At 39.7% G+C, this 15,319-nt stretch overlaps 1 non-coding gene across 1 annotated transcript; it reads right to left on the bottom strand.

The window, feature by feature from the left end:
• Positions 1 to 9,352: 9,352 nt before the first annotated feature.
• Positions 9,353 to 9,459, bottom strand: LOC128286000 (small nucleolar RNA R71). Its single transcript, XR_008276547.1, has one exon. It is a non-coding gene; the product is annotated as a small nucleolar RNA R71 (small nucleolar RNA).
• Positions 9,460 to 15,319: the final 5,860 nt, after the last annotated feature.

Below are 15,319 nucleotides of genomic sequence, written 5' to 3'. Positions count from 1 at the left end.
ATTTTATAGATGATTTCTCATTAGAATTGGTGAATTCGATGCTCCTAATGCTTTAATTTCATGTTTTGTACTCAAGAGAGCACCAAGAGTCAAAAGGAGCAAAAAACGAGCCAAAAAAGGATAAAACAGACAAAATCGAAAAAATGACACGGCCTAAGCCTCGCCACACGGGCAGCTCACACGCTCGTATCTTTCGAGGGTGTCGACTAAGGCTTTCACAATTCACACGGCCTGGCCATTGACCCACACGGCCGTGTGCAATTTAATAGATCGAACACGGCCTGGCAATCACATCACATGGCCGTGTCACACGGGCGTGTCCCTGCTGAGCCCAAGTTAAGTGCAATTCGGAAAAGGCCACTTTGGAGGGTTTCTAGGCATTCCAAAGCCTATAAATACACACTAAAGGAGGAGAAAAATGGAGACGGAGAAGAGGGGTAAGGAATTATCCCAAGAATGCCAATTGATCCATCTCAGAAGCCGGATTCATTATCAAGACTGAAGATCTCTCCTCAATTCCCCTTTAGGAGTTTTGGGTTTTCTTTATGTTTTGTATTCTTTATTCTTCTGAGATGTTTTCTTATTTAGTTATGAACAAAATCTCCTAAATACCTAAGGGGAATGAAACCTAAGACGAATCTTATTTTTTTCTGAATCGTATGATAAATATTTAACTTGTTCTTAATTATGTGTTCTTAATTCTTGCTTTGATATCCCAGGATACTAATTCAAGACACGCTATTATTCAGAGGAGGAATAGACCCTATCTAAGAGTACATTTGTCATAATTAAGTGGAGTTGATTGCGCGCCTAGAAATAGGGTGACAAGATTTTGCCGAATTAGGGTGAAACCCAATAAAGGGATCTATAGATCGAGTTAATGCAACCCGAGGGTATTAATTAGAGAAAAGTCTCGGTTATTCAATCTAGGGATTAGACGTTATTAGTCTTGAATAGGGATAATAACATAACTTAGGGATCTCTACGGAACAAGTTGAATGAATAAATCATCCGATTCGAAGCCAAAATAACAAGTACAGTCTAGATGAATTTTTCTTTAGGTATTGTCTCAAGCCAATCGATTTTCCCAAAAACAATTCCCCAATTCTTTTCCCTATACATTCTTAGTTTAAATAATTAGTTAATTAAAACAAACCCTTTTATTCTTAGGCTAGATAATAAAAAGATAATCATTACTAGTACTTTTGGTTCCCTTGGGTACGATATCCCGGTCTTGCCATTACTATACTATTGTTCGATAGTGCGCTTGCCTTTTCGTCGTGATAATAGTTAGTCTAGGTTTGATCTTCATTATAAATATTTATTACTTGTTACAAATCACGCGATCAAACACCTTGTCCCTTATAACGACCTATGAGGCCTTAAACATGCTTTAGAAGTGGTTCGGGACTAAATTGATAACATATGAAAATTTTTGAAAACTTAGAAATTTTTCAATTATACAAGGGTCACACGCTCGTTTGAATAGGCCTTGTGCCTCACACGGCTAGTAAACACACTCGTGTCTTAGGCCTTGTGAAAATAGGGCATACATGCTGACTTGTATCACACGGCCGAGGACACGCCCGTACAATCGAATACCATCCTGGTAGAGCTATGACTGATTTGAGGGCAATTTTTGCTAGCCCAATTTTGTTTGATGTTGGTAGTTTGTTGGTCGAGCTTCAAGTTAAACAGACGTGGATGAACCAAATTAAGGGTAAAAAATGGAAGATAAGTCGTTGGCTCATCATTTTCGGCAGGTTGAGAGTGGGGATACTGTGGATTTTGGACTGAATAGTGAAGGGGTGCTCTGTTTCTGTGGGAGAATCTGTATTCCAAATGATACTGATTTGAGGCAATCTATACTGCGTGAGGCGCATAGTAGTCCTTATGCTATGCATCCTAGTGGGAATAAGATGTATCGAGACCTTCGTGAGTTATATTGGTGGCCAGATCCTAAGCGTGAAGTTACTGACTTCGTGGGTAAATGTTTAACTTGCCAGCAAGTTAAGGTTGAACATCAGCTACCTTTAGGGTTACTTCAGCCAGTTAAAATTCCACTTTGGAAGTGGGAGAGAGTGACTATGGACTTTGTTAGTGGGCTGCCCCTAACGCCTACTAAGAAGGATTCAGTATGAGTCATCGTGGATCGATTGACCAAATCTGCCCATTTCATTCTTGTTCATACTAATTACTCTTTGCAGAAGCTAGCTAAACTATATGTGTTTGAGATAGTGAGACTGCATAGGGTACCAGTTTCAATAATATCTGATATGGATCCTCGCTTCACATTTTGGTTCTAGAAGAAGTAACATGAAGCTTCACGTCTTGGTTCTAGAAGAAGTAACATAAAGCTCTGGGTACAAGATTGGACTTCAGTACTGCATTCCATCCTCAGACAGATGATCAGTCAGAAAGAGTGATTCAGATATTGGAGGACATGTTAAGGAGTTGCGTGATTGATTTCCGAGGCAGTTGGGAGGATTACTTGCCGCTAGTAGAGTTGCTTATAAAAATAGCTATCAGTCTAGCATACACATGGCACCTTATAAGGCATTATATGGTCATAGGTGTCGTACACCTTCATATTGGACTGAGCTGGGCGAGCGGCGTGTTTTAGGTCCTAAAATAGTTTCTGATACCGAGGATAAAGTTAGACTGATTCGGGATCGACTGAAAGTAGCATCAGACAGACAGAAGTCCTATGCAGATCTGAAGCGTAGAGAGATTGAGCATTCTATAGGAAGACTGTTTTTCTCAAGGTCTCACCATAGAAGAAGGTACTAAGGTTTGGACGTATGGGCAAGTTGAACCCTAGGTTAATTAGGCCTTACCGCATACTGAAATGAGTGGGGTCAGTTGCCTATCAGTTGGAGTTACCTCCTAAGTTGGATCGAATTCACGATGTGTTCCACGTCTCTATGTTGAGGTACTACTGCTCTGATCTCGTACATATTATTTCCATTGAGGAGATTGAGTTGAGGCCAAATTTGACCTTTGAAGAGGAGACAGTTCAGATAGTAGATCGTGATGTCAAGGTTTTGAGGAGGAAGTCTATCCCACCAGTTAAGGTTCTTTGGCATAATCATAGCTCTGAGGAGGCCACGTGGGAGCCTGAGGATGCGATGCGACAACAGTATCCTCATCTGTTCTGATTAGGTAAAATTTCGAGGCCAAAATTTTCTTTAAGGAGGGTAGAGTTGTAATGCCCCAAACTCTTTAGTATTTATTTATTTATGTTTATGTTACACAAATGCATGTCTGCTTCAGTAGTTAAGTGTCCTGGGAAGAGTCTGAGAAGTCTTGGGTTCAAGCCTTGGCTTGTGCAAAAGTTTTGTTTTAAATGAATAAACCCCTATCTCTAGTCAATAGGTTTATAAATAAATATTGGTATAACATGACAGAATGGGCCTACTGGTCTGGTGGTTAAGTAGTGTGGCAAAGTGCTGGTGAACTTCAGTTTGAGTCCTAGTGTACGCAGTAGAGTGTTTATTTTGCTGCTAGTGTTGTGTGGGTGTTTGAGTTTAACCAAACTACTGAAGAGTTGTGGTGGATTTTGAATATGGTGGTTGAGGGAGAAGTGGACGGTTTTGAGGGATTTGGGGAGGAAAATGTGGGAGTTTGAAGATAGTGGGAGAATTACTGCCGAACTTGAACTGTTGTTTCTGAAGTTTTTAGTTTTGGATGGTACTTTCTCCCCATTACTGTTTCTGTCGACTGTTTTCTCTTCTTGGAGGCCGATTATTGTTAAGGGTGCATACGACTATCTTTCTTTTTCCTTCTATTCTAACGTTGTTTTCTTTTAATCCTCTAGCAAATGTCTCTTTCTTATTTTCTTTGGTTGAGCACTTTCTTTCAGTTCTGGTCATTTTCTTACTTTTCATCTTGATTACTTTCTTGCCGATTTTTACCCTTCTAGTTCTCTCTGCCGAATTGGTATGTTTCCCAAAACTTCCTTTCTTTGCTGCCATTTGCTTCCTCAAATACTTCCCTTTTCCGTCAACTTTCCGCTTTACACCCCAGTGTTTTGTTTTTATTTTGTTAATCCCAAAAACCTCTGTCAAATATTACTAGTTGTGTGGTTGCTATATCTTTTTTTCCTTTCGTCCTTGTTAGTTTCCACGGCAGACGTTCTTTACCCTTCTTTTGCCTATTCTTTTTCTTCTTTTGCTTCCCTCATTGTGCATCTTTTTCTTTCTTCGTTGCTACTGATCTTTGAGTTTTGCTATCTATCGGATTGTGGTTACCTTGGTCTTGTTCCTTTTTAGTTTTGGCCTTCAATTGACCCATCTTTTTTGCACGGTTCTACACTTTCGGTAAGTTGGATATTCATTTGGTTCAAACTGTTTGTGTGAATAATGGTTAATAGGATTCGGTTGGAATGCAGGTAATCACTAAGGAACTAGTGATCAGTCTTTTACAATGGTTTAAGTGTGCAAAGCCTCAATAGTTCAATCAAGGCAAGTGACAATCGATCTTTGGACAAGTTTTTTGATAAGGGGTCGTTTTAATCTAATTGTTATATGATTAATTATGTGTTATAGTTGAATATAGGTTCGGAGTGCTCAAGAACGGTGTGTGCACTTTTCGTAGCCAGGTGTGTGTAAACACAACCTCACAAACTGAAATCAACAAAAAGTCAAAAATGTGAATCATCGACACCGCATAGGCATGTGGCTACCCGTGTGGTAGGCCGTGTGTTCGAACACAAGTGTGCGATCGACGAGGCAAGCCATGTGTGATTCATGAGCCGTGCTAAATTGGGCAGACGAGGCTAAGGCTATTTTTGGGCCTTGTGGGCCACACGGGCGCGTAGGCCCACATAGGCAAATGACATAGGCTTATGGGCCCATTTTCAATGTTGAATTGCTAAGGTTGCACGGGTCGCCCGAAACGACTGTAAACCTAGTGTAGGGTCGGTAAGTGTACTTAGAACCCTGATTGACTGAAATGACTGTTATACCTTTATATGATGTAAACATTTGTATGACTGTATATGAGGTATGCTGCTAAAACTGTTTTGAATACATGTATAGTACTACGATTTGGCAAGACATGTATATTGCACTGCATTGGGTTGGGGGTTGTATTATGCGGAGGAAGTGCACTGATAGGCCTCGAGCTTGATTTACTGCTAGCTCAGCTGCATATTACTGTATGGTGCCGCATTCGACATTACTTGGAGTGTAGGGTTAGGTTGGTTGATTATATCCTCACATGAGTGTAGGGTTGGACGGAGATGGTATGTAAAGGCTGGTTGAGTAGGAATCTTGTGATTGCATATATATGACTGTTACTGTACTGAGATGGGCTAAGGCCCAATCTGGACCGACACTGGTACTGAAAAAGGGCTTATGCTAGACTGTGATTATCTTTACACTATCTGTTTTTGTGTATGGGGATTACACACTGAGTTTACGTAAACTCACCCATTTTGTTTCACTGCGCAGGTAATCCCCAGACATAGGTGGATCGAAGCGACGAGGGACTCAACGGTGGCCACTCAACCGCATATATTTTCGTATTTTATTTTGATTATAAGTATTATTATTATTTGGGGTATTTTTACTGTAATAAGGCCTTTATGGTTTTTTACTTTAATTTGGGATTTGTTTATCATTGCTTATCATTCGTAATCCCTAGTGGTAGGGAAATAGGGGTTTTTAAAAGTTACAAATATTTTCTTTCAAAACACTCACCACTACGTAGATCATTTTAAAAAGCTTTTGCAGTCTATAATAACGTGTAAATAGAGGGATAATATTTTGGAAACAGATATCTGGATTTAAAGATTGCATAAGATAACAAAAAAAGGATTTATCAACGGATTAGTTTTCAAAAGCACTATCATGTGACATCACCAGATGAGGCCATAACGTTTAGATCGAGTTTTGTGTGTTACATTTACTGGTATCAGAGCCAAGTTATAAAACTCGATTGTGGATTTGGGTTTTAAAACTTGATTTTTTTTACTTCCAAATGATTTGAAATGTTTTGAGAAGTTTTACTAAATGCGTGGTACATCGAGTCTTCGACGCCGATCTTGTAAGTTTTCTGTAACTATTATGCATTTTTTTATTAAAATGCTATAGATAGTAAATACTGAGGCTATTATAGATAGCATACTGTACTGAAAATACTTTAGTAATGTACACTGAGACAATAGTAAAACTGTAGTGAGACTGCGGAGACGAACTTTGAATTACTGACATTGTTTCCCCATAAAATATTTGTTAATAAACACTAGAACTGTAACATTGGTGCATAAAATTATTAATACAGATAAAATACAATTCGATAATGAGCACTAGAGGTACTCGCGGACAGGGTACAAGAGGTCGTGGCAGAGGCCGTGGAAGTGCTCGAGCTGGGTCTTCGTCCTCTAGCTACATACCTAATTTAGAAACTAGGGAGATGTCAGCTTCACTTGTGAGTGAGACTGGGTCTCATGATCGTACGGCTGGGGATGATACGCTGTCCCAAGCTATGTTACGGATTCTGGAGAGGTTTACTGGGCCCAAAACTAGTTCTGTAGGCCAATGGTTGGTTATGGAACGACTCCGGTCTAATTTAGCTGAGATTTTCAGGGTTATTGCTGGAGTTGCCCCTAATGTGGCTGAGTATTGGATTGAGGCCACAGAGAGGATCATGGACAATCTCGACTGCACCCTTGACCAGAAACTAAAAGGTGCAGTGTCACTGCTGAGAGATGAGGCTTACCAGTGGTGGCTTACAGTTAAAGAGGGCACTCAGCCTGATCGACTGTCCTGGGAGTTCTTTAAGACTACTTTTCAAGGAAAGCATCTGGGTGCTAGTTATGTGGATGCTCGAAAGAGAGAGTTTCTAAATCTGATTCAGGGGGATAGATCAGTGGCTGAATATGAGGCTGAATTTTTACGACTAAGCCGCTATGCACGAGGGATGGTGGTGACTAAGTAAGAGCGATGTGTTCGTTTTGAGGATGGCCTCAGGGATAGTTTACGGGTTCTGATAGCTCCACAGAGGGAGAAAGATTTTGCTTCTTTGGTTGATAAAGTGAAGATCGCCAAGGAAGTGAAGCGCACTGAACGCCAGAACCGTGAGAAAGAGAGAGGTAGGAACAAGAGGGATTCGGAGCCCTCGAGTTCCTTTCTAAGGCCTAAGAAAAAGGCCAGAGTTGATGGGCCTGTTAAATTTGGGGGCCCTATTACTATTACTGGACTGTAGCCCTGTGCTGATTGTGGGAAACACCATCAGGGCGAGTGCTAGAAAAGGACTGGGGCATGTTTGAGGTGCGGATCATTGAAGCACCGTATCAGATAGTGTTCATAGAGGCCCGATCAGATGCAAGTGATAAACCATAATATATACATATATTTTACCCCATGCTTGGCATATTTATGGATGATTTTTCCTTGGTTTCGTTGAATTCGATGCTCCTAATCCTTTAAATTTATGTTTTATACTTAGGTGATTATAGGAAGACGAAAAGAGCAAGAAACAGGCTAAAAACGGACAAATTGGGCCTAATTCAGTGTTTCACACGGCCTAGGCACTTTCACACGGGTAAATCACATGCCCGTGTCATGGCCGTGTTGACTGAAAACTAAATTAGAATTACACACGGCCTAAGGACCTTCACACCGACGCAGCATACGGCCGTGTTCCTGTCGAGCCCAAGTCTCATTCTACTTAGAAAAGGCTAATTTTTAAGGTTTTGAGGCATTCTAAAGTCTATATAAACACCCAAAAGAGGATTAAAAGGGACACGCAGAGTAGAACGCAAAAAACACGCAAGGTCAACCATCAAAATCATTCCATAAGCAGGATTTCCTTCAAGATTAAAGATCTCCATTCAATTTCCACCAAAGTTTTTAGGTTTCCTTATGTTCTATTGTTTCCCAAATTTGAGATGTTTCCCTCTATTGTTTTGAACAAAATTCCCTAAATACCTAAGGGAGATGAAACCTAAGACGAATCTTATTACTATTTTAATTATATGACAAATACTTATTCTTATTCTTAATTGTGAATTTAACCATTGTTTTAATATTCCAGGATATTAATTCAAGTTTTTGATGTGCTTATTCAAAGGAGGAAAATTCCTTGTTTAAGAGTAGATCGCCCATAATTAAGCGGAGTTGCATGCAATCCTAGACATAGGACGAGATAAATCTGTCGGATTAAAGTCAAATCTAATAAGGAGATCCATAGATCGAGTTAATGTGACGATAGGGGTTTTAATTAGAAAGAGATTTTGATTAATCAACCTAGAGTCAGCTATTTTTAGTCTTGAGAGAGATATTAACATAAATTAGGGGTTTCTACGGATTAATTTAATTGAATAAATCGTCTAATTTAGAAGTGATAAGTGAAGTCTAGGTGGATTCTTCCTTAGGTATTGTCTTCTCCATCGGTTTTCCTAAAGTATTTTCCAACTTTTATCTCTGTCGTAATCTTAGTTAATTAGATATTTAATTTTGGTTTTTAAAACATCCCTTCGATTCTCAGGCTAGATAATAAAAAAATAGTAAGTATTAGTATTTTTAGTCCTCGTTGATACGATATTTTCGATCTCACCTCAACTATACTACTGTTCAACAGGTGCGCTTGCCTTAGTCAAATTTTTAGTTAGTTTTACGACCATCAAGTTTTTGGCGCTGTTGCCAGGGACTAAGATATTAGGAACATTTGATATTTATTACTTTAGCCATTTTTATTTTTATTGCCATTTATTTTTTTTTATTTATTGATTTTTCCTTTTTGCTTCTAGTAGGTTTCTTTAGTTTATGACTAGAAGAAATCCGTCGGGACCATTACTTTTTGACAGTGAGATCGAGAGCACAGCTCACAGAAACTGAAGAGAAATAAGGTGAAGCCTACAATGCATAGAGGAAGAGCGAGAGGACGATATCAATACTACAACTGAGGGGATGGCTGATAATCAGAATAATCCACTACCTCATGTGGTTGCTGCAAATCCAGTAGATCAAAATCTTGCTCCTCGTACCATGTATGATTATGCTAAACCTAATTTAACAGGAACTGAATCGAGTATAGTTAGACCTGCTGTTGCTGTAAATAATTTTGAACTGAAACCTAACACAATTCAAATAATACAACAGTTTGTTCAGTTTGATGGTTTGCAGGACGAGGATCCAAACACTCATTCGGTAAATTTTTTGGAATTCTGCGACACCTTTAAGATTAATGGTGTTTCTGACGATGCCATTCACCTTGGTTATTTCCTTTTTCATTATGAAATAAGGCTAAACAGTGGTTGAACTCGTTACCTCGAGGGTCAATCACTACTTGGGAACAAATTACCGAAAAATTTTTACTTAAATATTTTTCGCCAGCTAAAATGGCTAAATTGAGGAATGATATCGCTTCTTTTGGGCAGATGGATCTAGAAACTCTTTATGATGCATAGGAGAGATACAAGGACTTATTAAGAAGGTACCCTCACCATGGGTTACCTCTATGGCTGCAGGTTCAAACTTTTTACAACGGTGTGAACCCCTCAACAAGGCAATTGATCAACGCAGTCGCCGGTGGAACTTTAAACAACAAAACACCTGAAGAGGCTTACGAATTTATTGAAGAGATGTCACTGAATAACTATCAGTGGAAAGTCATGAGAACAAAGCCGACAAAAGCAACGGTGTTTTCAACCTCAACGCGGTCACTATGCTATCTAATCATGTAGAACTTTTAAATAAAAAGATTGATGGTTTGTATGGTTCTACTCAGATACATCCAGTGATGAGGTGTGATTCAAATGGAGGAGGAGTACACAACACAAATTATCCATCAGTCAACCCTAACACCGATGAGAAACAAGTCCACTATATGGGTAATAATTCTAGACCTCAAAATAACCCATACAGTAACACTTATAATGCAGGTTGGAGGAACCATCCCAATTTCTCGTGGGGTGCTCATGGAAATCAAAGGCCATAACATCCTCCAGGTTTTCAACAACCACCTTACCAACAAGAGAAGAAACTGTACCTCGAAGAGATGCTTACAAAATTTATCTCGGTGTCAGAAACTCATTTTTAGAATACCAAAACAGTACTTAAGAATTAACAAGCATCGATTCAAGGGCTCGAAACTCAAATAGGACAGCTTGCTAAGTTGATCTCTAAACGACCACAAGGTGGCCTACCAAGTAACACTGAAACCAACCTAAGGGAACAACTTCATGTCATCATTGTGCACAATGATAAAGGGTTAGTTGAATCTGAATAGAAACTGAGGCAAGACAATGTGGAAGATAAAGGTAAGGTTGATGTAAGTAATGGTACACAGTAGCCTATAAGCAAGGAGTATAAGCCTCGTGTACCATACCCTAAGGCGACAAGGAAAGACCACATGGACGAACAATTTAGTAAATTCCTTAAATTATTAAAAAAAATACATATTAACTTACCGTTTATTGAAGCCCTTTCGCAGATGCCGAACGCAGTTAAATTTTTAAAGGAGCTCTTGGCTAATAAACGAAAGTTAGATGATACGTCACATGTGGAATTAAACGCAGTTTGCTCAGCCATTCTACAAAATAAGCTACCCAACAAATTGAAAGATCCAACGAGTTTTACTATCCTTTGTTTAATTGGTAGTTTAAATATTAAGAACGCGTTGGCTGATTTAGGGGCAAGTATTAATGTCATGCCCTATAAAATGTTTAAATAACTAGGTCTTAGGAAACCCAAACAAACTAGGATGAGCATTCAATTGGCAGATAAAACAATTAGATTTCCTATGGGTATTATTGAAGACGTGCTTGTCAAAATTGATAAATTTATATTCCCAGTTGACTTTGTTGTTCTAGACATAGATGAGGATAGTGATGCACCTTTAATTTTAGGAAGGCCCTTTTTAGCAACTGCTAGAACTATCATGTTGGCACAGGTGAATTGATACTTCGTGTAGGAGATGACACGATTAAACTTCAAGCTCAAGATTCTGCTAATATATCTAGTAATCGAGACGATTGTTTAAGTTCTATTAACTCGAGTAATGTTAAGGCGCAAACTTTTTTATAGGTAACACCTAGGAAGAACGTAATGGAGCCACATTCTAGTCCATGTGACAAAAACAAAACGAGTCATGAGGAACGAAGACTACAAATTGATGAACTAGATAAATGGCGGACACATGTCAAGGAGAAACCAAAACTACACGATGAATCAAAGCGACGCCATGATGAGTGTAGGGATGAAACAAAGCAATTTAAGGTCGGGGATAAAGTATTGTTAGATGAAAAGGACCCCCGAATTGCTATTCCAGAGCGTAATACAAACGGAGCGACTCCTTTCACGGTACTGAATGTTTTTCAGCACGGTATAGTCGAGGTAAATCATTCTCAATTCGGAACTTTCAAGGTAAATAATACTCGACTTAGACTTTATTTTGAAAAAATTGATAGCAGGGGTGAGGAGTTTCAACTCCTCAACCCACCGTGACAACACAAAATTGAGGTAAGTCGAGCTTAGACTCTAAATAAGCACTTCTCAAGAGGAAACCCGAGCACTAACACCACTAACTAGTTCATTTTAGCTATTTTTCGTGTTTTTTTATACAGGTACAGTGACCCACACGACCTGGACACACGGGCGTGTCCTTTTCCGTGTGGAAATAGGGATAAAAATCCCCAAATATCGAGCCACATGGGCGTACGACACGGCCTTGTAAACCACACGGCCTGGACACATGGGCATGTCCTAGGCCATGTGAAAACTAGAGCTAAATTTTCAAATTTTAAATAAGTCAGGCAGCCACACGAGCAAGGCACACGACTGTGTGTTCGGACACATGAGTGTGGAAGAAGATTACACACGGCCTTGCGATACTACCGTGTGACAATTGGGCATTAAATTTTTGTGATGAACATGGGCTAAACTCGAGCCACACGTGCGTGTGACACGGCCATGTGGCCTAACACGGGGCCTTAACACGACCGTGCCCTTTTTAAACCACTAACCCTAACACTTTCTTCTTCTTCTTAAAATTTCCCCCCCAAACCCTAGCCGCCGCAGCCTCTCTTCGCCATCGTTCGGCCACCCCTAGCTCTCCTTTCTTCTTTTCTTTTCCTTTCTTCCTTACCCCATCTCCCCCTTCTATTTTCTTTTCCTCTTAAAATCCTCATCACACCCACAACCCCACCCCACAGTGCGCCACACGGCCTAACTCCCTACGTCCGTGTCCTCCCCCGTTCACCACCATCGGCCTGAACCCCACCAGCTCTGACTGCGCAACACCCACAACTCCCACCCACCGCCATCCGCACCTCCGGTCACTACTGTCGGTTTTCCCCTTTCAACTCTAATATTTATTATTTTTATTTCTTGTGCTTAGTATCTATTCCATTTCTTTGTTGTTTTATTTTCATTGTTTATTATCACTAGCATGTCATTCACTTTTCAATTTCTACTTGGAATTTTATTGAATTTGCTCTTTTTATTCTTGCTTCTTATTTGTTTTTTCTTTAATATGACTATTCCCTGCCAATTTGTCTTTTTATTCTTAAGTACTATTATCAACATTTATTTCATATAGCATACTTTTTCTTTTAGTTCTGATTCATGTGTCGGTTGGGTATTTTTTTATTTATTTTATTTATCTACTTTCTACTTAGAATCACTTTATGAGGCTTGCATATTTTGATTTCGAGTACTCTATTTTAGGAGTAAATTGTTATTTAGGATTTTTTGCTTTTATTTGGCGATACATTCTTCATTGATGAACTCTTTTTCTTTCTAAGTACACCATGACAAACACATGAGGCAAGAAGACTGTAGTCCCTACTTCGAAAAAGCGAAAGGGGTCTGGCCCAACCTCTTCAAGCGCCTCGACCGAAGCTAGTCACCCTCTGCTTCCATTTTCGTCAGGCCCACAGAACAATTTGTTTCAGCTTTTGCACGTGTGACTGCTAGATGTGGGTCGATGTATTGATTGGGCCGCCTTGGAGCATGTCCAACTTGCTCACCTGGTTCGTTTCCATCTTGATACTGCCCTGTGGGATCGATTCTTTGCAATTATCGAGCCCACCTATTAGGAGCTTACATTGGAGTTTTGCACTACTTTCCATCTACAGCATGTGATGAATACCCATGATGAGGCCGGTACTATTATTTTTAGACTTGGTAGACTTGTAAGGCACATGAGTGTACCAGAGTTTGGAGCTACCTTGGGCCTCTACACGGAGGAGTTCATGGCGTCCAAAATTTTTTTACACCTGTACCGTCACATACACCACTCGCCCTCTTGATGTTGGACCAACCTTACAGCGAGTACCATTCCCTATGACAAAAGTCGCTCAAAAGTGACTTCTCTTCGTCCAGCACTACGCTATATCTATGCTATTTTGGCTCATACCTTGATTGGGAGGAGAGAGAGCACCGGCATCGTTAGCACCACCGATGCTTACTTCCTATTGAGCATGGCGACTGGTCATGTATTTGATTTGGCATATTTTATCACCCTCGCATTTCGCCACCAGACAACCACCATAGGAGAGGCCCCATATGCCTTGGCCCTTACATGACTCGCCTTGCTCGACAATTCGGCCTCTTTGACACTCCAGAGATGTCATCCACACTCACACTAATAGGCCAGATGTCTCCTTAAGGAATATCGAGTATGATCCATATGAGGATGATAGAGTAACGCCGTGGATTTGACCCCCCTAGTACAGACTCGTTCAGTCTGATGACTAGGATGAGCCAGAGGACATTACTGATGATGTTCCTCCCCCTCACAAGGACCCACACCCACTACCACCATCGAGTCACCGACCTCCTGCTACCACTTTGACAGATATATCTAAGCAACTCACTCACTTTGAGCAGTAGTGTTTTGAGCGATTCAATAGCATCGATGCCACTCTTCAACAGATTTGCCACCACCTCCACATCTCTCCTTCGGCACTGTCGACCCACGGGGTATCCGATGATGAAGGTCTCTGAGTCCCTTTATTTATTTTTTATTATTATTATTTTCATTTAAATTTTATTTTTATTTTTATCTATTTTTAAAGACTTATGTTTTATATTTTGAACTATATTTATCTTTATAGTTTTTCTCGAGTAAGCCCTTGATTCTCTTCCACAGTTGCGTTTATTTTTTACTCGTAACTTAGAATCATGCCTTTCATTAGCATTATCTATAATTCTAGTTTCGCTATTCCAAGGATTTCATCCAACAATTCACGGCAGTTTCGCTTATCTTCCTCTCTTCCGATATTATGCTTATATTGCTATTATCTATCTTTGTACATGATAAACCGTAATTTATACATATTTTTACCCCATGCCTAAGGCATTTATGGATGGTTTCTCCTGAGATTTGGTGAATTCGATGCTTCTAATCCTTTAATTTCATGTTTTATACTTAGGAGAGCATAGTAGAGTGAAAAGAGCGAGAAACGGGCTAAAAACGGAGAAAATAGACCCACATGGGAAAACAACACGGCCTGGACTTCCTCACACGGCCGTGTCACACGGTTGTGTCAATTTGGCAGGATCGAAGCACAACTTACACGAGTGGATCACATGCCCGTACCCATTTAAAGACTTGACCACGGCCTTCAGTAATTGCACACGAGCGTGTCACACGGGCGTGTCCCTACCGAACCCAAGTTTAGTCCAATTCAGAAAAGGCCAATTTTAAGGGCTCTTAGGCATTCCAAAGCCTATTTAAACACTTAAAGAGGCACTTAGTCAAGGAGGATATAGAGTAGGAAGGAAACAATTACTCAAGGAAAGCCGCTTGATCCATCTCAAGAGTCGGATTCATCATCAAGACCGGAGATCTCCCTTCAAGTTCCTTCAGGAGTTTTGGGTTTTATTATGTTTTGTTATCTTTATGCTTTTGAGATGTTTTCTTTCATAAGTATGAACTAAACTCCTAAATACCTAAGGGGAATGAAACCTAAGACAGATCTTGTTATTATTATTTGAATTGTATGATAAATATTTGACTTATTCTTAATTATGTGTTCTTAATTCTTGTTTTGATATTCCAGGATATTGATTCAAGTTAAGCTCTTATTCAGAGGAGGAATAGACCCTGTCTAAGTGTAAATTTGTCATAATTAAGTGGAGTTGATTGCACGCCTAGAGATAGGGTGACAAGATTTTGCCGGATTAGGGTGAAACCTAATAAGGGAATCCATAGATCGAGTTAATGCAATTCTAGGGTGTTAATTAGAAAGAGATTTCAATTATTCAACCTAGAGTTAGACGTTTTTAGTCTCGAGAGAGATAATAATATAACTTAGGGATTTCTACGGATCAAGTCAAATGAATAAATCATCTGATTCAGAGTCAAA

This window comes from Gossypium arboreum, chromosome 12, assembly GCF_025698485.1.
Source record: "Gossypium arboreum isolate Shixiya-1 chromosome 12, ASM2569848v2, whole genome shotgun sequence".
Classification (NCBI taxonomy): domain Eukaryota; kingdom Viridiplantae; phylum Streptophyta; class Magnoliopsida; order Malvales; family Malvaceae; genus Gossypium; species Gossypium arboreum.
Note: the sequence above shows the minus strand (reverse complement) of the source record. Positions and strands in the feature narration are given on the sequence as shown.